Source organism: Octopus sinensis, linkage group LG4 (genome assembly GCF_006345805.1).
Source record: "Octopus sinensis linkage group LG4, ASM634580v1, whole genome shotgun sequence".
NCBI classification, from domain to species: Eukaryota; Metazoa; Mollusca; class Cephalopoda; order Octopoda; family Octopodidae; genus Octopus; species Octopus sinensis.
This window is the reverse complement of record NC_043000.1, coordinates 49166762-49192963: the sequence shown is the minus strand read 5'-3', so window position 1 is coordinate 49192963 and position 26202 is coordinate 49166762. Positions and strand designations below refer to the sequence as shown.

The 26202-nt window shown below is 34.5% G+C and overlaps 1 protein-coding gene and 1 pseudogene across 10 annotated transcripts in view; both read right to left on the bottom strand.

Moving 5' to 3' along the window:
• The window catches only part of LOC115210389 (bone morphogenetic protein 1), a 2987986-nt gene that overhangs the window by 2708652 nt on the left and 253132 nt on the right, over positions 1-26202 (bottom strand). The window lies entirely within an intron of this gene.
• LOC115211290 lies at positions 22662-22819 on the bottom strand (annotated as a pseudogene).

Here is a 26202-nt window from a genome sequence, read left to right as displayed (position 1 = left end):
AATTGCGCACAGCGAGTGAATGTGTGCTCTTCTTTGCTGTCACGTCTCATAAATGAACATATTTTGGACCGAATAGTGAATGGTGACAAGAAATAGATTCTCTATAAAAATGTCAAGCGCCGAAGATAGTGGGTAACGAAAGGAGAAACACCAGTACCCTAGTCTAAAGGAAGTCTTCACCCACGTATGGTGTTGTAATCTGTGTGGTGGGATATGAAAGGTTTAGTGCACTTTGGACTTTTAAACCCAAACCAAATGACAACAAAGGAGATCCACTGCGAGGAATTCCAGTGGCTTAAGTTAGCACTATAAGGAAAAGGGCCATCTTTGGTTTCAAGACGAAAGGTGTTCTTCCATCAGGATAATGCTCGGCCACATACAGTGGGGATGACATTCTAAAGGCTGGAGAAGTTTGAATGGGCAACGATGCTCCACCCAGCATATTCACCGGACATTGCTCCATCTGATTATCATTTATTCCGCATTCTCCAAAATTATTTGGACAGAAAAAATATGAATTCTGTAGAAGAGGTCAGAACAGTATTGGAGAAGTATTTTTCATCACGGACATGTGAATTTTGGAGGAGGGGCCTTGCAAGTCTACCAGATAGATGGAAGAACATTGTAGAAAGTGAAGCAGCGTATACTTCAGATTAAAAATAACTTTGTATATCTTAATTTTTTAAAAATATAAGCAGTTCAAAAAGCCGCATTATTTATGGACTGACCCAATATATTATTTCCATACCCAGTTGAAGTTCATCGTCGCATCTTTTGAACCTTTCGGTCACGTTTGCAGAGACATTCTTCAATGACGGTAATTCTTTAAAATGATGAAATTCGCGTTTAAAATTATTATGATGGAACTATAAAAGTTGATTTAATAAGTAAAAAGAATAAAATTTTTGCACTTGGTAAGTGTTATATTGTTTCCTTGAAATAGAAAATTAATTTAACTGAATTTCTTAACAATGCCTGTCAACTAAATTGCATCAGGTTATATTCTTTTTAACTGTTGGCTGCGATCAACCTCAGATTTTATTTTCAAGAAACAGTGCGACATTCATATAAGTTGTTCAAACGAGTCAAGCATGAACACTTTCAGAGCCAACAAACTTTTGTTGGTAACTTATATATTGCTCATTATTGTCCTGGCACTAGCATCGAATCATTGTATCATTTTTGGCACCTTTGAATTTATCTTATTATAACACTTAATATTATACTTGATGATGAATGAAGATTGTACTTCAACATTTTCAAACAAGATATCACCTAGGTACTGCACAATGAATACACGAGACGTTTGGCACTCACTTCTTTAAATAAGTAAAAAGAAAAGCAATGGAAAAATGTAACTTATCATTAAATAGTGACGTTATCTGTAGCGCATGAAACAATACCGGTCAAGGTTATGTTATTTTTTACAAAATATGATTTCACAGCGGTAAATACTGACAATACTTCTGTATCTATAAACAGATTTAAAGCCAATAACAGTTCTTCGCACAATGAACTGTTTTCATCAAAATACAATACATATGTTAATCAATAACGTGTTATTATCTGCAATGGTAGTCCCTTCAACCGCATAGAAAATACAAAGTTTTAGAGAAAAGCAATAAGGTTAGTTTTAACATTAATGGCTATTTCATCAATAAGTTGTCTTAATAAAATATAGTAAATAGATAAATGATTTTATAATTTTAGATCGATCCCGGCGCATATGGATTGTTTTTTCATATAGGGTATTATAAAAATTTAGGTAGTGCTGTGTATAATTTTTACAACTCTATGCAATTAGTTGTCACATTCGATAAGCTGGAATTAATCCATATTCGTTTTGTTTCATAGCTGATGCATTTTCTGTAGAACCTTCCATACAATTCGTGAAAATATTCAACAGGCATCTCTTTACCTTTTTAATGCTGAGTAGCAAGTTGTTCCTACAACATGGTTTGTATCATTGCTTCGTCAGAAAATATCCTTTGGCACAGTAAATACATTAGGAGCGGTTTTTGATACGTTGAATAAAAATTTCCTCTTCAAACCCCCTGGCAGAAAGCCACGAGCATGTTTCCTTTTTACTGACAAATAGAAGATATATTGCAGCATAAAATAAAAAAAAACAACAGCTCATCAAAGTAACTCATACATCATACTGACTCTCACAAGAAACTTTCGTTGAAGTAATAAGAAAGTGTAAAATAGATAAGATTGCTTGCGAAAGACACATGTATATCACTTTTTCTTTATATATATATATATATATATATAAAACATTATTGGTGAATTGAAGAAATGGAGCTGAACGCAGATTATCTACTACATGATTATTCATCTTTCTATTTCACATAATATATATATATATATATATATATATATTTATATAAGTGTACATTCATGTGGTATACGTGTAAGTTTATATGTATGTTGAATGCGCGCTTTTAAGCATAAGGTATATATAAGTATATGCATGCATATACGTATGCATATAAACATATACACACACTGCTCCCATTCATATATATATATATATATATATGTTTACAAAATTTGTAACTCAATTTTTAATCTTCGGATTTTGTTATATATGCTAAGCCACTGGTTTTAATTGATTTATATCAATTTCTGCCCTTATTATTTAATTATATATATATATGTATATATATAATGCTCACTTCCCGAGCATTATTCTAATACATCTGTTTGTTGTCTACACCTGTCATCGTCTTTTTTTTTTGAATTCTCCCTATATATGTTTGTGTGTGTGTTTGTATGTGCGCACAATACATTTGTACAGAAAAATACTCCCTGAATGCGGCATTTCTACGGTTACATTTGATAATACATATTCGTCTTACTGACATAGTAAGCGTTTGATGTTATTCGATCGAATACACTCGAACCACCCCCTTCCAGAGAGAGATGCGATTTATAGTTTCTGCTGTCTGTAACAAGAATTTAAAAAAATGTTATAAATTCCTTTCAATATCATTGTAAAAGTTAAACAGATGTAAAGCAAACTGAACTTTCTTGAGGTAATAAAGCTGATTTTGGAATCGCATTTTTTCCATAAAAAAATGCGGCTAAGTAATTGATAAGGGTGGTTCAGACATATATTAAAATTGACATTCTTGGAACCAATGTCGCTTTGGAAGGACCTTAGTAGAATCTAAAATCGAATCCATATGAAAATATTAAAGAAGCATGCAAATGCTTATATGAAGAGCCGTTTCATTACTTTGTCCTGGTTGTTTGGCAATGATTTAGAGTGTTCAATCTGTCATAGAAATCCCCACTCTGGTGACGTATAAGGAGTTATGGACTAAAAGCAGAGGAGCAGATAATGAAGAGAAGAGAACGGAAGTGACGCAGTTCGCGTTAGTTGTAATTGATATATATGAAGCGTATGATGCCGTGCCTAAGACATTTGGAAATGGATTCGAGTGAAGTTGGGACGATAGTCTATGAAGTGGTACGGTAGCGCAAACGATTATCTTTTACTGAAACCTATATTAGAAGATAGTATTGTAGAAACAGCGTCTGGGAACGTAAGTGCACCTGTAAAAGCGAGGATTTTTTTTTAGACAAGCTCTGTAAAGTATCGGAGTGTGAGTTGCATATTGTATAGAAGGAAAATGTAACAAATTTAGTTTAGACTTAAATTTGAGGAGCAAAGAAATAATGGCACACTGAACTTTGATAAATAACAAGTAAAACGTTCGGATCCCCGAACGCTAATGATAATCTTAGTCGGCAAAAGTTGTATGTATAAGTGAAATGTCAAGTTTCTAAATTCTGTATGTGTTTCGAGAAAAGCTCAGAAGGTCGGAACCTTTCATATAAAGACCTCCAGAAATCAAAAAGTATTTTCTTAGTCTTTAGTTTATGAAAATATGGATACCGAACAATGGCAGGTCTTAAATTTCTCTCACACGTTCTATTTCTCTCTCTCTCTCACATTCTCTCCCTCCCCTACCTCCCCCATCACACACACACGCACGCACGCGCGAACACACACGCACGCATGCACACACACACACACACACATACTCACTCTCTACGATATCTTCTCTCCAAATAATTTACTTTAATTTATCTGCCATTCTGTGTCACTTTTCCTTGTAACATCTCTCAGGGACAAAAAACGAAAAAAATTCCTTATCCTGCTTCCCTGTGAAGGACTGCTTCAATCACAAGGAAATGTCTTCCAACGGCATACTTCCACTTTACCAATAAATGCAATTTTTGTCGATAAAATATTTACTAGTCTCTCAAGATTTTCTTTTTTCCCCCCCATCTATCTGACTTGCATACATGCATGAATAATACAACATACATGCATGAATAATACAACTTTCTGCTCAATTCCACTGAAACAGCAATACCGACCAATTCTCTCTCAGAAGAAAATAGGGAGAGACTAGCTTCATCCCAGTGCAAACAACTTTCTAGTGTCGCAAGTCACTCAGACAGCACTTGCTGAGCAATCGCAGCAAAAATAAATACATCAACCAAACTGCTCCAAAACGAATGCGGGTCGGTAGGGAACTGCTTTACAGACACTAACTTCTCGAAGACATTTCATATGCAGACAGAAGAGCAGGGCTTGCATATATCAAGAAAGACCTGGAAAAGAAACACTCTGCATATTTCATAAATGTTATATATACTCTCTTTTACTTGTTTCAGTCATTTGACTGTGGCCATGCTGGAGCACCGCCTTTAGTCGAGCAAATCGACCTCAGGACTTACTCTTTGTATGCCTAGTACTTATTCTATCGGTCTCTTTTGCCGAACCGCTAAGTTACGGGGACCTAAACACACCAGCATCGGTTGTCAAGCGATGGTGGGGGGACAAACACAGGCACACAAACATATACACACACATACAAAAAAAAATATACATATACACAACGGGCTTTCAGTTTCCGTCGACCAAATCCACTCACAAGGCTTCGGTCAGCTCAAAGCTATAGTAGAAGACACTTGCCCAAGGTGCCACGCAGTGGGACTGAACCCGAAACCATGTGGCTCGTAAGCAAGCTACTTACGACACAGCCACTCCTACACCTATGTATGGGTAGATTTCCCATAAATTACAAAAAGAAAAGAAATTAACATGAAATGTAACATCTCTTGAAATCATGGCCACTGCATCACATCACATCTTGAAGGCTATAGTTTTGAAATCCAACAGCAGGAGATAACTATAAAATATTTCATGAACAAACGGGCATGACAGTAAAGCACTTAAAGGGACAAGAGTTAACCTCATGTAGCGATTATGTCACTCTTTCAAGGAGGACGTTAAACATGCAACTGACAGTTGTCCATAAATGGCATGGAGTACTACCTCCTAATGAGATATGATTTTGTTGCTAAAACAATATACAATGCTATCTGCAGAAAAGACTGCCCTGGAAAAAATATTAACAACTCTACCAAGGATTACACATATATATCAGTACAAGGCCTAAGTGCAAACATAACATACCATCTCTTCTAAAAATGAACATCTCTTCTAAAAATCAACTAAAAACAGAATGTGGGAAACTGCTTCGAGATCTGCAACGCCTATACCTGCACTATAAATTTGCATTTATGCCAGTAATCATTGGTGCACTCAATTACATTAGTAGATACCTGAGCCACAATCTGGATAAGCTAGGACTTTGAAGCAAATAAATAGAGCAGTTACCACAAGCCTTACAGAGACAACCACCAAGTTGAAAAATAAAAATAAGCAAGACTTTCTTAAAGATTGATATGTAAATAAATATCGTTGTCATTATCCAAACACCAGTGGTGGAGCTGTTGTTTCTTTGTTTGAAACTAACTTACTCATTCCAGTAGGAATACTAATAAAATAAAATAAAAAATACATACAAACACTCACACATACACATACCCGCGTTTGTTGAAGGAAAAGAACACTAAGTAGTTGTCAAGTTTGACTACAAAGGTTGCATACTCGGCTTTTCTTGATCTTTGAATCTCTAGAGATATCTGTGACTTCAGAAAATATCTGATTTGTTCAGGAATCTTGAGTGTCACGTCAGGATGCAGCATTGCAACACGAAATTGAATTAAGTAGTTGTTTATTGTGTTTGCGCATTGACATCCTGTCTTTCACCTGGTGGGACAGGGGCCCTTTACAACGACCAAGTGAACACTCTCCTTATCCTTCATGAGAGATTTTTAAGATATATTCTATAGAGCTACGGATTCATGCGATTTCCAGAAACTGTGATTTTAATGTATCGAAAGCGTTGATCATAGAGGCAATACTATAGAAGGGCTGGATATCTTATATGGATGAATTATCAGGATTATGAAAAGCATGCTGCGTAATGAACTTGTGTAATGAAAGCACCCCATAAGAAACATGGGATAGGTTTTAAGTACAGAGTTAATTTCTGAAAGCCTTTACAGTAAGCGAGATCAATTGATATGTTATTCTCTTTATGTTAAGTTAATGGACATGCTCAGCTATGCATATCAGACTTGGCAGCTTAGCTAAATCATAGTTTCTGTGCGCTTCGAATAGCTACAGATTTCACATGTCCCAATGGACCGAAGATTGGCATGCTTTCTCGAATATAAAAATAATAAGTAAGACGTGAAACTAGTCGCATCGACCCCACTATTTCTGCTCACAACAGATTGAGACTTATAGTTTAAATAATTTAATTTTCATTGTAAGGTTAAAATTGTATGTTATTAAATAAGTAAACTATTTCTAATGATACAAGATTGCTGTGTCATTCACTATTCTGTAACAAATACACTCACGCCATAGTGCTGTGTGTGTGTCGGTGATTCTGTAAGCATATATGTAAATATATGTATTTCCTTATTTATAGATGTATGTGTATACGAGACATGCGGTAAAGAAGTGTTATTACTCGTAATGTAATGGGTTGTTAATGTTATACATGAAGGCGAATATTTAAAAGCTGCAGCATCGATATATATTCGATTCACTTTCTGAGTTTTAATTAAATTCTTACCACGAACTAGAAGCTGATTACGAGTAATATATTATTAGAAATTTATAAGTAAATAAAAATCACCGACATTTTCTGTTTTCCTACGTAGTGATGGAAAATATAAAATTATTAATAAAAAAAACAGTAGAAATGTATTTTAAAAAATCAATAAAAATTAAGTTTATGCATGCCTGAAGATAAAATACATTGATTTATTCGGTAGTTTCCGATAAGTATTTAAAAACCATATATTCAAGTGATCGCTAGCAATTGCGACAAGTGAACATATAATCATCTGTTACGTTTGGGAATATTTATTGAGGACAAAACAATTGTAGTCAGCGAAGTGATTGCTTCAGTTTCAGGGCGACATTCACTTACTAGAAAAATCCTGTTATTTTGACGCCTTTTCTGACAGGTGGACGTATCTGATTCATACCTTGTAATTTTGTAGCCAACGTGATTGGTGTAAGCTAGTATTTGTCACTAAATTTGCTCGGAGCAATGTATCAACTGATGACGGATGAAGCAATAATTCCATCTAGTCAAATAAAGTCTATAGACGCGTAATTGAGCAAACTAACTAGCTATAAAACTTACCAGAGTTTCCATCGACTAAATTGTATTTTATATTTCTTTTTATCTGTTTATTTTCTTGCTTTGCCTGTCTTTTCGTTTAGTACATTCAGAAAGAAAATTGTATATTTAACAAAACAACATATTTGCTTCATTTAGAGTTACAAATAGCGCCATAATACGATCAATAGTCTTGACTGCTGATTGGTCTATGGTTACTCTCGTTTTGGATTTGTTGCATTAGTTGTATGACGGTTGCCATTGTTTATGCTATGTCTCTACTCGAAATACTTGGATATAATTTGTATGATTAGAAATTAAGTAGCTAATTCTATTTAATCTTCGCTATCATTCACCTCCACTATCATCCTTGCATCTAATTGTTTGTAATGCATATGTTCTCCTTTTAGACATTTGAAACAAGACAGCATGTGATTATCTGCTAAATAAAGTCATTGTCTTGAGAGACTAGTTTATTTAATATTTTTCAACATATTGCTATGTAGTGATTTAACATTTTTTATATCATATATTGAATGTTTTGATAAATACATACAGTGGTGTCATACTTGTTTTATGGATTAAGTTATAACATTGTATTTCTTAACTAATAATAAAAATATGAATCATTAAGTTAATTTATACCTGTAACTGAACAGCATTGCTGATCGCTAAACATTCCCCTCGCTTCGAGCAAGTATATATTTCCTATTATATACAGAAATATTCAAAGACAGTTTACAGTATAAATTTCCATAACTTGATATGAACAAAATATTATGCATATTCTTGTTAATACATAATGAAACACCAGAAAGATTAGGTGATATTTCTGCTTGTCAAAAACAGTTTTAAAACTGAAAACCTTGAAAATATGCAATTGGATTCGGAGGGAATTGTTTCACATTTAATATTATTCCTGTTTCACTCTATTTTCTGCTTCTTTGTAACGTTCCATTTAGTTAACCTTAGTTTCCATATTACGTTGGTGGATATATATATTAGTATTTATTGTTTATATAAATCAGAGGGGGAAAACGCAAATCCAGTTAAACTTTAGTGCACGGTATTAAATTTGTGAGATTGAATTTTACTTCCTATTATTTGTAATAATCTTTGATACGAAGCTTATAGGAAGGTCCAGATCTTGTTAAAATTAAGTAGTCTATATTGCTGTTTCTTGTTTCTCTCATCCGAAGATACGCTTTTCAATATCCTAAAGTCCATAGACAATATATTGGTTTCAAATTTTGGCACAAGGCCAGCAAGTTCGGGTAAGGGGTTAAATTCGATACATCGACCCTAGTGATCAACTGGTCCTCATTTTATCAACCCCGAAATGATGAAAGGCCAAATCAACCTCGGCGGAATTTGAACTCAGAACGTAAAGACGGACGAAATGCCGCTAAGCATTTTATCCGGCATGCTATCGAGTCTGCCAGTTCACCGCCTTATCCACAGACGATTTATTACCTCAAAGTTAAGTCTTTTGATCTTATGTGCGCACCATTGTCCTACAGGAATAGTAAAACTGAGGAGAGAAATGTCACTAGTTTACCTACCAATCTGGGTGCGTTGAGTTATAAAGTATAAGCATATGCCTTATAGTGACTTGCGAAAAAATATGATATAATAGATTGTACCAAATTTTCGCTAATTGAGTCTTTGTGGTCACAAAGATACCCTCTCATCCCTCCACTCCTTGACCAGTGACAACTGGAGGCAGGGGGAAATTGTCGGATGGTACCGACTTTAGGCTGAGTAAACTGCAGCAACGTAAAATAAAGAAAACCAAATGCATTTCATATTTCGAATAACAGTTGGCATACATTTATATATTTTTACTTTGTGAAGACCTAAAAGAAATGCCGTTTAAATAATCGACAAATCATCTCCATGTGTCTGGAACAAATCACACAGCATTAATACCGTCGTGTAATAATTTTACCAAATAGCGTGATATTATCCAACAAATTATGTTACTTTTAAATTGTCTCTAAAATTATTCTACGTGTCACGTCATATATTCAAGTATTTTAATACCCTTAACGATGAAACGAAATTGAAGCCATAATCGAAATTTAACATAAGGTAACAAGTTCGAGCATAAAGCATTATACACTCTTAACTATGTAACGATCTTGCAGTCATAATCAACATTTTTACCATGTTTGAACAGTGCTACATAAACCTATAAATTTAAGCATCAGAATAGAAATAAGAACATATATAAAAGGTGAAATTTTGACAGTTTCCACTCAAGTATATTAACTGAAGAAATATTTTACAGTAATCATCATGAAAATGAAACGATCATGGCTAGTTTAACATTATTTACGAGCTGCATACTCGCACAATAATTGTTCTTAGAGACAATATTTTCCGAGATAAGCTTAACACATAAAGGCAACTAGTTCAAAAATTTTCAAAAAACGTCTTAAGATCTTTTATTGGATGAAAAGTAGAAGTTTATGCAAATATCAATGCATAAATACCACTTGTTAATTCAACAGTAAAAACAGGCTAACTAATTGCTCATCTAAAAATGCGGCCATTAAATATGATTGCAAATTGTAAATAGTGAAATCTGCATGTAATTAATAATATTTGCATTAAAATTAGATATCAGAACGGAAGCGATGTGAGACTCAGATCAATCGATAAATATGAAGACAAAATTGTTTCGAAATTCTTTTTGGCAATTCTTTCGTAGGAATGTAAGAAAATGCTTTTGCTGTTCTGGCATTTGATGTAGCTATTACATATTTCAGTATAAAACTGTAATATGAAAATATAATAATAAAAATATGAGTGCAAAGCCGTATATAATACACAAGTAATGTTCTATATTTTACGGAGAGTAAAATCTTACTCTGCAAATTGTTTCCGTTTCCTATTCCGAGCGTTTTGTTTTCATTTTGCTCAACATGTATTTACTATTAGCATTGTTGCTGAAGCTAGGACCTTTGGATATGCAACGTGCACCATTTTTGTGCTAATATGAATCGCTTCAATGGTAGTGCGATGGCAAAATTGTTACTGCACTGAAAAAATGCTTTGAGGCATTTCTTCCGACTTAATGCTTCGAGTTCAAATAACGTCTGCTGGGTCGACTTTGTCTTTCCTCCTTTTGCGATCGATAAAATATATACCAGTATAGTACTGAGGTCGATGAAATCGAATTAACCGCTTCCCAGAAATTACTGGCCTTCTGCCAATCTTTGTTTTTTGAAACAATATGCATCTCTCCTTTCTTGGTAACATTTTGAAATTTTCCATTGAACTCTTTCAGAAACGGTGCGCAATTTTTAATACAATTTTTTTTACTTGACTACTTTTACTTAAGACTTCAAGAGCCATTGTATACAACTGAGGAGAATGAGTATATTTCAGAATTCCCGCTTATAAATGTTCCGTTCTTTTGCTGCAAGCAGTTCAGTATCTGCTCTAGAAGACTAAACAATATACTATGAATCTGGACGTAAGCTACATGGTAGAATGCAAATGATTAATTGCACACTACCAATCCTTTCCTAGTCTTCCAAATCTAGTAAAGGCTACCAATTTTAGTAAAGGCTGAGAATTGTCAGAATCATTAGAGCATCGAACCTTATAGTGTTCATTCCGACTCTGCATTCTGAAGTCAAATCCCGTCGAGGTCAACATTACCGTTGATACTCCCGGGTCGATATATAAAGAACCAGTCCACTCTGGAGTTGTGTGTGTGTTTGTCTAGATTGTACCTGTTGTAATCACATTCATACAGCTTGATCATTATGTTCAGGATACACGTGAGTGTAGAATACTTAGCCGTTTATATGTTTATATTTGAGGAAGCAACTGGTAACACTGCTGAGATATGTGTTTGGATAATATTTTAAGTGACCGCCCCTATTCTTTTAGAATTTCTTTTTTCAACACTCATTTCTAACGTACATATACATAATATCAGAGTAATTCAGTTCAGGGAACTATACTGATGTTGGTGATCAATAACTATTAGCATCACTGATTTATATGAGTTAACGTTTAGCACATGACTTCGAACAAACTCACGTACACAAACTTTTGCAACCAAATTAATGTAAATAAAACGTTTGTTCTTACAGCCATGTTAAGAAACAAATCTATATGCTTTTGATAACATTCTTATCAATATTTAAATCTTTTTAATATAAAAATAAAAAAACAAACACTAGTACAAATAAATGAAGGATAACAGTAATATATTTACAGTTTAAAAAGAAAATAACAGCCAAAATGCAAAATATTAGAAAGTTCTGTGCATCATACTATTACTGACGGTATAGCTTGAATCAACAACGTATTTTTTCATAACATTCTGAAGTTTTAATCTAATTAATAGAAATCAAGTATCTATCAAAGAATGGTTGATTATCTCAACAGCTTTCACTGTCATTTGAATTTATCATTGCTACAGGACAGCTGGAGTTCAAGTGATATGAAAATAACCAAAGCTTATAATACACAAGATTTTATTGCATTTATATCACTGCATTTATATTTTACTGCACTTCTAGATTGTCTAGTGTTATCTTTCATCCAAAGAACGATTATCATCATCGTTATTATTATTGTTATTATTATTATTATTATTATTATTATTATATTATTATTATTATTATTATTATTATTATTATTATTATTATTATTATTATTATTATTTAACAGTTACCATTTTTACTATGATTAAGTTAAGTTATGACTTGTCGATGCTAAGTGGATTATATTATAATCTTATATAATATCAATATAATGGTTAGTTTAATTGAGGTTAAAAATTACAACAGTAAGAATTCGAAGAAAGAAAAATCATATATCTCTTGAAAGTATACAAAGATATCACGCCAACGCTATCATTGTATTCTTATATTGTGAGAAGATAAACAGACGAATCACTTAGCTCAAAACATCGGTTGAACAGGAACCCCACACGTTTTATAATTTCCAAATGTGTTTTCCTTTTTTATGAAATGACGACGACATTTCATGAAATGTTTTGCAAACGTGAATCACAACGGCTTCCATAAGAAATATTTAATATCTGTTAAATTATCATCTTTTCTAGGGGCACATACAGATATGGGCTTGTCCCTTCTTCACTGTTGCACATACTCCACATACTCCACATACTCTGTCAAGAAGACTAATGCAAAAGTATTTCGTATCAAACTAAAGGTCGTATACAACTTTTATATCCTATTTTTCTTCATCTAACCTTTTTCGTTTATAATGTTATTGCATCTCTGTCAAACAATCGATTATTCTGTTCTGTTGCTTAATCTTCGTACTTCTAGCATTTTATTCACGGTGCTGTTAACGGATGCCATTATCCGATATATATATATATATACATTTATACATACATATATACAATATATATATATATATATATAATACATATATATATATATTATATATATATATATATATATATATACAATTTATACATACATATATACATATATATATATACATACATATATATATATATAATATATATATATATACAATTTATACATACATATATACATATAATATATACATACATATATATATTATATATATATATATACAATTATACATACATATATACATATATATAATACATACATATATATATATATATATAATATATATACAATTTATACATACATATATACATATATATATATACATACATATATATATATATATAACAATTTATACATACATATATATATATATATATATACAATTTATACATACATATATACATATATATATACATATATATATATCTATATATATATATATATATATACACATATATACATATACATATACATATATATACATACATGTATATATATATATATATATACATACATATACATATATATACATGCATGCGGATATATATACACATGCATATATATATATATATATATATATATATATATATATATATATATATATGCATGGGCGTAGGAGTGGCTGTGTGGTAAGTAGTTTGCTTACCGACCACATGGTTTAGGGTTCAGTCTCACTACGTGGCACCTTGGGCAAGTGTCTTCTACTATAGCCTCGGGCCGACCAATGACTTGTGAGTGGATTTGGTTGACGGAAACTGAAAGAAGCCCGTCGTATATATGTATATATATATGTATGTGTGTGTATGTGTTTGTGTGTCTGTGTTTGTCCTCCCAACATCGCTTGACAACCGATGCTGGTGGGTTTACGTTCCCGTAACTAGCGGTTCGGCAAAAGAGACCGATCGAATAAGTCCTGGGGTCGATATCCTCGACTAAAGGTGGTGCTCCAGCATGGCCACAGTCAAATGACTGAAACAAGTAAAAGAGTAAAGAGTAAAGAGTATACGTATGTATATATCTACACATGCATATATAATGCATACTTACATGTATACATACATACATACGGATGTATATATATACATATATAATGCATACTTACATATATAGATACATACATATATATATATATATATATATATATATATATATATATATAAACACACACAAAACTGAACACACATACATTAGGTATGTGTGCTAGTTCGTGAGTCGGCTACATTTCAATCGCTAGAGAATATACTCTCAATGAGTCTGGTGTTAGAAACACCTGAAAGTAAGTGATATGCAAGCGAGACAATTCACATCACGGCACTTTTCGGGGCGATAGACATTGATGTTTTCTTATTGTTATGGTTTTTTTTAATGCGGTATATCGAACAAGGCCTGCTGGAAGCCATATCGCCGACTATGATGTGAAAATAAGATGGAAGAGTCATGACTAGAGCGGCTTTGAGCGAACGTTTTTCGGTCAGGTTCATTTAGAGGAACTGATTTTTAAAAGTTGTATGAACTTTAAAAGTAAAGCGTATTTATATAAGTTTATTTCTGTCAGTCTATAAATATTTTAATTAAATGGCGTGTTATGTTTAGTATATATTCATATTTGAATTCATGTCCTGCAGTCTTCATCTATCTAAATTTCTTTAAATAAATTCATTTTGATTGGCTTATATACAACAATATCAAATTTTGATTCAAAATATCTATCTGGAAATATTTATGTCAAGCAATATTTTATATAAATAGAACACCAGAGATCAAAAGATATTGATTGCATTTTACCTATAGACGAAAGCAAATAACCTAACATACGCAGTGTGATAGTAAACATTTATTTTCATTTTAGATATTGATGAAAGTTTAGAACAAAATGTACGCTTAGATTCCCTGCAGAAAATTGCGTAGATTTGTCGATATCATAGAATTAGTTACAAAAGCATATAAAACAGGATAGATTTATTCCCTTCACAATGTTGAGATTGAAATTTCAGCTTTAAAGAATACAATATGACGTTCAAAAAGGAAACTGCATCAGTTTTAATAGGAAGTGGTTTATGCAAGGGCCAAAAATTCGATATTGTTTTACATTTTTTTCTGTACTTGTTTAAGAGTATGTCGGTTGTCTTAGTCAACATGTTGTTGTCCTTGCAATCAAAATCGCCGATGGTTTAAATATAACTGATAGGGTTGTAGTTAACGCCTTCGTGTACACTCATTAATGAGTGCACGCGAAGCAGCAATGAGATCGTATAAGTCAGGAATGTTTCATTGTGTTGCATAGCTTGTCCTTTGAGATATTGTTAACTGGTATATATGTCAAGAAAATTCGCCTTCGAAAGCATTACGCATACTTCATCTAAAGCGTTAAAAAGAGTGTAGTAAGGTAATTAACGATTTAGAGAAATAAAAATTAATCCTGATGAGGTACGACATAACACACCATTGGTAAAAATAACGAGCAGATGAAATAACTGATTTTGCTATATAGCAAAAGTAGTGCAGTATATATCTTCAACGTTACGTTTTAGTGTTTATTGCAAATAAATTAAAACATAGTCACTTGGTTAAATAAAATGAAGATGGCACATGGATTGCCTTCAAAGAACTCGACTAATTTATGTTAACAGTTTTGCTTAAACTCTAAAAATCTATTATCAACATATATAGTCTTGAAACTTGATTTTCTCTTCGGGGCCGGGGGGGGGATTTTGCAGTGTGTTAGTACCAACTAGAAATCGTAAGTTAGGGTAGAGGAGGAGTATTTGGAGTTGAAACTTTTCCCACATTGTTGCTGCCTCACACAAATCATTCAAAAAAAGGCAAGGTATATTTTAAAAAATACCATAGCCTCTATCATACTCTGACTATATTAGCAGCAAAAGAACGAAGAGAACTTGCATCAGACTGCAGTCGAATACATAATGTGCACTCACAGTTGCTTAGTGCTGTGACAGCTATCAGAAATAATGGATTTTTAAAAAATAACACACGGTAAAATATCAAATACATAAACGAAAGTGGAATGAGATTGTCTATTGGGACGTGGGTGAAAGAAAATGGTTTGAAGTAGAATCAAAAACAGGTCACGTATTTAGATCACGGGCAGATTATCCTTCACTTTACGCCGCTTTCTAAATCATGAAAAATATGGTAATGTTAATTTAGTATTTTCCATTTGAGGCAGGATATTATTATATTATACATTGATATAACACTTTATATAATGCTTGATGATACTTCCAGCTCATCCATCAAGTTTAAAGCTATTGTATTCGTATATTAACTCTGCTACTATTTGCTTTCTGTTCTCTTCGTATATGGATCAGACAATGTGATAAGATAAAAGAAAATATATTCTCCACGTAAACATTTGATGCATATATTTCCATCTAATATATCGATATCATTTTAAATGAAAAGAGTTTCAACACACATACGCACACACACGCTCTCTCTTTCCCTCTCCCTCTCTCTCTCTCTCTCTCTCTCTCTCTCTCTCTCTCTCTCTCGTAAAAGTACTTATGAAAATAATGTACGCAAAAAAGAAAATTAGCTTTGCAACCACTTTGGGTTCGATTTTACTGAGTGCGTGCGTTGGTTAAATGCCACGTATAGCTTCGAGCTGGCCAATCTGATATGAGAAGTATCTATTAAATGAAAACTGGACAGAATCCTCTCTGTGTATATTCACGCTCTCACAGACACATACACACACACATACACACACACACGCACGCACATACATACGCACGCATATATAGTTTGTTTATTCTTTTATTAGTTGCAGACCCAGCGCTACACACAAGCTGGTGCACCATCTATACAATTGATGCCGTTTCCTATCAATTAAGATTCCACTACCATTCCTTGCTTTTCATGCCGTGACGTCAGTCTATCTGGCGTCACTGATATTAAAGTATCAAAATATATCTAGAGTAAATAAATTTCTCTCCATATAGATTTCTCAAGTTCTTCGACAATATTTTGAAAATCTGTGGTGATTGGTATAGTTCGGGTATTGGTAGAGCCCCTCATAAAGAAGGCTGGCGTTATCCTCCTCAGGGATTTTCCATGTCTATATTACTGTATAGCATTCCAGTTTTCATTCCGGGGAATAGAACTTTAGTACTACCAAGCGCTCTCAGTATCTCAGCTGCTGCATTGAAGCAGACTTGTCACTGTAACATCAGTGGGCTCTTTCTAGATTTGCTTTGGTGACCATAGTGACAAGGGACAAATGTTCTGCAAAAGCAGTGTTGTTTGCTACTCACTTGTACTAAATGATCACAGAATCTATCTTACCAGACTTATTTGCTATCATGCTAATGTGTACATAAAACGATACTTTACTTTTATTGAATACTAGCAGTATCGCCCGGCGTTGCTCAGGTTTGTAAGGGAAATAACTATAAAGCATTTTTAGAGAGTTATAGCCAAAAATAGAAAAAAAATGGAAAAAAATGATGGTAAATTTTTTTTGAGAGTTAAAAAGGTGGAGTTGCGTCCCCTAGACGGTCTGTGGTTTGGGTTCTGATTCTCGACCCCATGTCGAATTTATCGATTTTTTTCAGAACGGGGAACTTTTCAAAATTTTCGCTGCGTTAGTTTTGAATTATGACATTGGGCTATGTGTGTGTCAAGTTTCATCAGAATCGGTTGAAAGCCGTGGTCAGGGTGAGGGTACGAGAAAACAGACACACAGAAAACGCACAGACAAACTGCCGTTTATATAGAGAGAGATAACCGTCGAAATGCAATCCACCTAGGTCATTTCTTTTCTGGTTGAGGAACGGCTGTGGCACGATAGCTTGAAATTTTCCATCCATCCATCCACACACGCTCGCGCGCGTACCCACACACATATACAGACAGACAGACATAGGCACATTATGACTGAAGGGGTTAAGAAATACGCGCTTCACAATCGGCTAGTCACAGTTTTGTTTCCACCGTATGGCACCTTGGGAAGCTATAGAAAATAGTTTTATTTTCTATAGCTTCCAATCAATCCATATTTTCTCAATGAAATTGGACTGGCATAAACTGTGTAGAAGCTGGTCGGTTGGATTTTACTTGTAATTTCAAGGTCCAGCCCCGCCCAGCTGATTTCACTCGATTTCATTAAGAGTAGAGAGGCCTGAGAAATACTCACCCAGTTATACGCTAACACAATGATCACAACTTTAGTTGACTGAATATTTGAATACTCATCGTCAGGATGGAATAAATACCAGCCTTTAAAAGAATAATACGTACTGGGAATACGTATTCTCACATTACCTCATACCAACCTTGTTAAATCTGCTTTACGTTTACGTTTATAAATTGTCATTCCTTAAAGTTTAAACAAATTCCTTCTCCAATGTATCAAATATTTTGTCAATTTTCATGTCGGAAGATGGTAAAACCGGCATTTCATCAGAACAAATACTTTGCCATGTTTTCGCGTTTTGAGCTTTCTTATTATCGAAGTCTACTTTACATTAATTTTTCTGTGGTCAATACAGTAAAGACCAGTAAAGAACAGTCATCAATATAATCCAATTCTCTTCTTTCCTCAAATGCATGGTCGTGTGCCTATGTTAGAAATCAATATTTGTTGCATGATAATATCAAGCTTAAAGGATGATTGAAAAAAGGATAGGAGTTATGAAGTTTTCTGTTTCTCACAAAGCATGTGATATCAGGGAAAGTTTCATCGTATATCGAAGCTATATCGTAATCGGAAATCTTCAGTGTTTTTCTTTTTCCCCAATATAACTTGTGTAAACATTCTATCAATAAGTAGGCTAAGTCCTTGTAATGTACATTGGCTATCTCGCTCTCTCGCTTTTACTCACTATAATCTCTCTCTCGTTCTCTCTTTCTATTAGTGTGTGTGTGTGTAGACAAGGCGGCCAGATGGCAGAATCGTTAGTACGCCGGACCTAACGCCATTTCTTCCAGCTTTACGTGCCTGTTTCAAATCCTCCCGAAGTCAATTTCGCCTTTCATCCTCTTGTGGTTGATAAAATAAGTACCGGTTGAATACTTAAGGTGAATTCGGTCAACGTCCCTTGCCCCAAGATTTCAGACTTTGTTGTTTGTAGTAGAAACAATGTATGTGTACGTAGGTTACACATACACATACACACACGCGTGCGCACACAGACACGCACACATACAATCATGCATGTATGTAACCATTCGCTTTTGATTAATTATTTCTCTACGCCGAGTTTAACAATTTCTTTAGCTTTTAGACCGCAAATGCATATCTGAAATAAGAAAAAGGTATTAAAACCCTGCCATAGATGTCGCTAGTCCTCATAGTTTTTGTTAAAGACGTTCATACAAAACTGGAATATCCTTTTATTTCTTGTATTAAATGCTTTCTACATAACTCAGTATAAACAACGACAGGCAGGAAATGGGCTAGAAGTTGGAAATGTAGATTAATTATTTTGAAGACAAATTTAAGAGCTAACAAACAATATACGTTCATAATTTAAAGTGTAAATGAAAACGTTAAGTACTAATAGTTTACTGAACCAGAAAGTGAATATCTAGATAAATTCTTTGTGCTTGCATTCACCTTGCAATTTTAAATCACACACACACACACACACATACACACACACACACACACACACACACACACACACACACACCACACACACACACACCACACACACACACAAACGTATGTTTTAAACATAAAATAATTATCTAAACCAGTTATCTCGAACATGCAAATGCGATACTACCTCATTCGTTGAAACCAGGTTTCCAAGTAAGGGCTATTGCAGCACACTATACTATAGAAAAAGAAATAAATTTATCATAGAAAACACCCCAGTTGACAGCACTACTGTCCTTTTTAGAATAGAAAAATCAAGGCTAACTTTAGAACGTAAATTAATAGCCAAAACGAAATAAAAAAAATCAATACACATTTATTACACATTATCGTTAAACCATAAAAATCTACCAGGAGTTAACCTTTGATCAATTTGAAATTTGGCTTGAAGATTTTTATCTGTGTAATAGAATTCCTATGGTGCTTTGCAACCAACTGCAGTGTTCATTAACAACGCGTCAATGCTACTTTCATTTCATCTAACTGATGAATCCGATAATATCTTGAAACGTTATTGTATTCAGGAATAATCAATTATTACTAAGTATAAAAGACTAAGAAAATATGACAACTGCCTAATAAAACGAGTAAACTCAAACATATTCATGTGTTTCCTATGTTTGAAAGAAAAACTATTTCTTATTTAGACAGCGAGATACGCAGAACATATGTACACAAACACCCATATTTACATGTAAAGGTTGATAAATAATGCAATGTATTGAATGATGTGCACAAATATTTCCTGATGAAATGTAATTAGCTTCTTAGATTGCGGAAGAAAACAAAGACGTATCGGCAATTATGCGTCTTCAAATGAAAGGAGAGATAATCTTCAGAAATTAATTTAATAGAAAAGAATTTTCATGTTGGTGGGAAAATTCGATCATTTTTGAGGCAAAGAATTAGAGCTACAGACATGTTTCGGTGTTTCTTGACCTCATTAACAAAATATATCCAATACAAAACCTGCTAGATAGTGGAGGAAACAAATTCTGAAGTTGCAAAATGTTACAAATATACTTGGCAGTTGAAATTTACATATTCATCATTAAAATCGGATAAGGGAGGTAACTTATGCGGACCAATATACATTTAGATACTTTATTGGTGAGTGTGTGTGTGTGTGTGAGTGAGTGTGTGTGTGAGTGTGTGTGTGTGTATCATCATCATCATCATTTAACGTCCGTTTTCCATGCTAGCATGGGTTGGACGGTTCAACTGGGGTCTGGGAAGCCAGGAGGCTGCGCCAAGCCCAGTCTGACCTGGCAGTGTTTCTACAGCTAGATGCCCTTCCTAACGCCAAAGTGTGTATATATATATATATGTATATATACATATATACATACATATGTGTGTGTGTGTGTGTGTGCGTGTGAAGGTGGATGGCTTGATAGTTAAGGTGTTGCACTCACGATTGCGAGATCGTGGGTTCGATTCTCAGACCGGGCGTTGCGTTTTGTTCTTGAGTAAAGCATTTCAGTTCACATTGCTCTACAGTCGTTTCAGCATCTTACAACTGGCATCCGCCGCACTTGTACAGGTAATGTCGATCTGATTGAGGTAGTGAGCATATATCTACACAAATATTTGATCACTATAATCAAATCATCTGTGTGTTTGTTCGGTGAGAAATTGTTTTATGTAAGGAAAATAAGACAAGGTAGAAAATGCGAAAATGATTTTATCATGAAGAACATTTTAGTACCGGTTCTAGTACCAGTTTTTAGTAAAATGTTTTTCATGACAAAATTATTTTAGCATTTTCTATATTGTCTTATTTTCCTTATACACATACATACATACATACATACATACATACATACATACATACATACATACATACATACATACATATATATATATGTATGTATATGTTTTGTGTGTTTGTGTGTATGTGTGCATGTGTGTGTGTGCGCACATACATGTAAGTTCTCTGGCTACACTGTATATCATGGGATCGATTTCCAACAAAGAAATGTCATACATACTATACTAAACACATATATTTACAGTAAAATATGGTTTGTAATTTGGCATAGAATTACAATATGAATGCTTTGGGTATTCATATAACAATGTATTTTAAATGTAAAATAATATGCAAAATCGGCACTATTAATTGATTTACATACCATTATATTTTGGAACAGTATATATTGCTCTCTTAAATTTACAAATTAGTTGAAAATATTGAGCTGAATGGCAAACAAATAGATTAATGTACAAACCAATTTGTGGCTCTTAGTTACGTTGTTGTGCGTTCTTAGTTCATATCCTGTGGGCTTAGCTTTCTGTTTCACTGAGCCATGATCAGAAAATAACATCGATTTATTCTACTGAGCTGTCAGGCTGAGTAAAAAGTGAGCAACATGTTTCAATAATGCGGGAATTTTATTCGTCAAAGTAAGTACCCTTAAAATCAACTCATTTTTGCCAACGAGTAACAAGTTTGTTTATTCCTGTAACATATAATTCTGGAGTTCTGGGGTTGATGAACTCTTTCGACGCACTTTCAGCATAGGTTTGATTTTTTGAACTCCTACGCTCGCAGGAAACCATCAAGGTGCTTGAAAGATTGGTGGTTGGTAGAAGAAAGGGCTGGGAAATAAGCTGACTGGGAAAGAACTTCATGGCCAAGTTCCCTCAACTTCTGGAGCGCCATTAGTGAAACGTGTGGTCGAACATTGTCACATTGACTGATTAGTCCTCTTTTGTTGAGCAGTATGGGACGGAGGAGTATTAGTTTTTCGTTCATTTTGGCAATTTCATGACAATATGTTACTGCAGTACTGTTTTTGCCGGGTCTTAAGAAGTTATAGTGGATGATCCCAGCAGTTCATCACTAAACAGTCACCATAACCTTTCTTATTTCTTTATTGCCCACAAGGGGCTAAACATAGAGGGAACAAACAAGGACAGGCGATGGGATTAAGTTGATTACATCGACCCCAGTGCGTAATTGGTACTTATTTAATCGACTCCGAAAGGATGAAAGGCAAAGTCGACCTCGGCGGAATTTGAACTCAGAACGTAGCCGCAGACGAAATACTGCTAAGCATTTCGTCTGGGGTGCTAACGTTTCTGCCAGCTCGCCGCCTTACTCGGACGGGGCCCCGGGACGATGGGATCCCGGGACCGCAATGTGCGTTCGAGGTGTCGATGTTCAATGAGTCCTGCAATTCGCATCAGTTCACGCGGATAGCCGCGCTCTTCATCGACGGACGAGCCGAGTGATCCCCCGACCAGTTGCCATAAACTTCTTTCTGAAGCGCTCAGATTTAGGGAAGGTTTTCGGTGCTTCATGTTGGTACAGCCACTGCGAAGAACATTTTTTTTATTATTGTACAGAATCCACTTTTCATCGCAAGTTATAATACGGTCGAGAAATGGATTGGTCTGGTTGCGAAGAAGAAGCGACGAGCAAATTTCATATCTGCGCATTTTCTAATGTTCATTCAAATCATGCGGTACCCATTTTTTTATTTTCCGATCGCATGCAAGTAGTTACAGGCAATTTTCTGGCTAACTTGAAGTTCATTTGCTAGTTTTCGAGTGATTTTACGTAGATCTTTCTCAATGTGGGTCTTTAAATGACCGTTATCGATGACAGATGGCAGTCTACTATGCTCACGATGTTCAAGGCTCAGGTCGCCACTGCGAAATCGTTTAAATCAATTTCGAGCTGAACACTCACTGGTCATTTCCTTAACAAACGTTTTGTTGATATTGCGAGCAGTTTCAGATGCTTTACATCCTTTTCGAACGGGCTTCTTTCAGTTTCCCTCTACCAAATCCACTCGTTAGGTGCTACGTAGCGGGACTGAACTTGGAAAAATGTGGTTGAGAAATAAACTTCTTACCACACAACCACGCCTGCGCCTAAAACACACACAGACACAGACACACAGACACACAGACACACACATACACAGACACACACACACACACACACACACACACTGACACACACACACACACTGTTATTTCTGTCAATGGATTGCCACCGTGTTGGAAGCCCCGCCGTGAAAGTTTAGTCAAGGAAATCGACCCCAGTACTGAAAGTTGGTGCTTATTCTATCGGTCTCTTTTACAGAAGCGCTAAGCTACGGGAACAAAAATACACTAACATCAGTCGCTAAACGTGAAGGGAAGATAAACATAAAAACACAGTTCATTCATACATCCATTCATTCATACGCATGCACGCGCACGCGCCCACACACACACATACTACGGAGCTTTATTCAAACTCTCTACAGAGTTCGGTCATTAGTCAGATCGGTGCGATGACAGAAATTGCCCAGGATGTCGTGCAGTAGGACAGGACTCGAAGTGCTCGAATGGAAAGCGAGCACTTCTCTACTTGTGCAGCCATGCCTGCTCAGTACAGTTAAATTTATACTTGACACGGAATAAAGGGAAATAATCGAAATACTGGACTGAAAGTATGAATTTATTTTATTTTAGAGAACATTTAGTTTTGGAACCACCAATAGGGCAAAGTGAGTATTAGCGGTTTCTCTCATAAACACTTCTCGTGTCTAATACAGAATTTATGAATTTTGAATTCTAAGCAATATGAATAGAGATATAAACTAAAATTACATTAACATCACTCTATGAATATCTAGGCACGTAGCAACAGAAATTCTTCCCTTCGAGTCAATGAAAGAATTTTTAAGTCTTCGTTCGGGGTGCAAATCCCTCTACTACTATCATTTTCAACAGAAGAAGAACACGTGATAATGTGGTCCTAGATACCCATAAGAAATGGGTGGTTATTAAGAAAATGGATAATTATAAAAGAAATGGATGGTTATAAATTTGTTGTGCGGAGAGGGCTCATCGATTACATTGACCCAAAAGCTAATCCGTTATTTTATAGATCACTCCCCTCCAAAAGAAAGTCGAATGTGGAAGAATTAGATCTCAGAACAGGGATAACGCCCATAAGTTTTGTCTGGCGTGCTTGCGTTACTGCCAGCTCGTTGCCATAACAAAAGAAAAAAAAAATAATTTTAATTAATTAAATATTAACAATATTATTCCCTTAACGATTTTTATGTCCCAATAGAGAAAAGCGAGGAGAATATGAATACGAATTAGAATAAATATAAAGTATTCTCTTTAGAACAGTTTATAATAATTACACTCTAGTAATGCTGTATTTCAACAAGAAAAATCTGCTTTTTATTACAATGACGTATCTTATTCTCTAGAAAATCGAACGCACACTTGTTTTCGGTAAGAAGAAGGAACTGTAATAGACTACGTAATCATTACGATGACAATTCCATTTATCTAAATGATGCAACTAAGTTATTAACTCTACGAAAACTCTACTTTATTTTCAGAAATACGTCAATTTATTTATTGGGAATGATATTAAATACCAACGAGTGAACGGGAATTAAAATAAAAATGAAAAAGAACAAAGCATGAAGGAAGTATTTTATAGATAAGGACAGTAAAGTAGACAACTTTCATTTCAGCATCACACCAAATCCATCCACATATTTGCATTTGTATGATAGCTAATATAATAACTCTCCTAAAAAATTATATTAGCTGCAGCGCTTTGTGTAAAGACATTTAGGAAGTTTTACATACAATATAACAGTATCGATATCGGAAATTTCAAGTTAATGAAAGTGAATTAAAATAATATCAAATAAATTGTATTCCATTATCTAAGAAGTTAATTCCCGAACGTTGTTAAAATATTACATAAAAGAAGAACATCACAGATAATGTTTCTTTTTAAATAAAAAAATAATTATATATTTCGAATATATTTAAAATATAAAGCATTTTTGCTGAGCTAAAAAAAAACAGTATAAAACTGATAAGGAAATAATATAGTGGACTAATGACATTTTCATAAATACAGTTAGTAGTTATATAAAAATGGTTGCTTGGTTTAAGTTTTTTGCGCTACCAGCATCACCAACCAAAAACAAAAAACAAAAAACAAACAAACATAAAAAAAACCAAAAAAACAAACAAACATAAAAAAAACACTGGCACTTTGTCGGTTACGATGACAAGGGTTCCGGTCGATCCGATCAAAGAACAGGCTGCCCGTGAAATTAACGCGCCAGTGGTCGAGCACTCCAATGACACACAGACACACAGACACACAACGTAGTTCTCAGGGCGATTCAGCGTGACAAGTATTACTCATTTTCATCAGCTGGGTGAACTGGAACAACTTGAAATAAATTGTTTTGCTCAAAGACACAACGTGCCGCCGGGAATTGAACTCACGACCTTACGATCATAAGCCAAATCCCACACTACTAAGCCATGCGCCTTCACAATCACCAACAATGCGAATACTAACAAGAAAATAAGCATGAGCATGAACCAACAAGCCAATATTTAGGAGGTTGCTCGATCGTTTAGAAATCAGAACTCCGTCTCATTAAACTCTCATTCTATTATCTTTAGACAGGAAGGATACACACACAGACAAAAAGGATTAAGGCCCGTTTTCCGGATTCTGTTGCGATATCTATATTCTGTACTGGACAGGACGCCGATCCGTTGCAGGATTACTCATTTTTGCTATCTGATTGAACTGGAGCAATGTGAAATAGAAATGTTTTGCTCAAGAACATAATGTATCGTC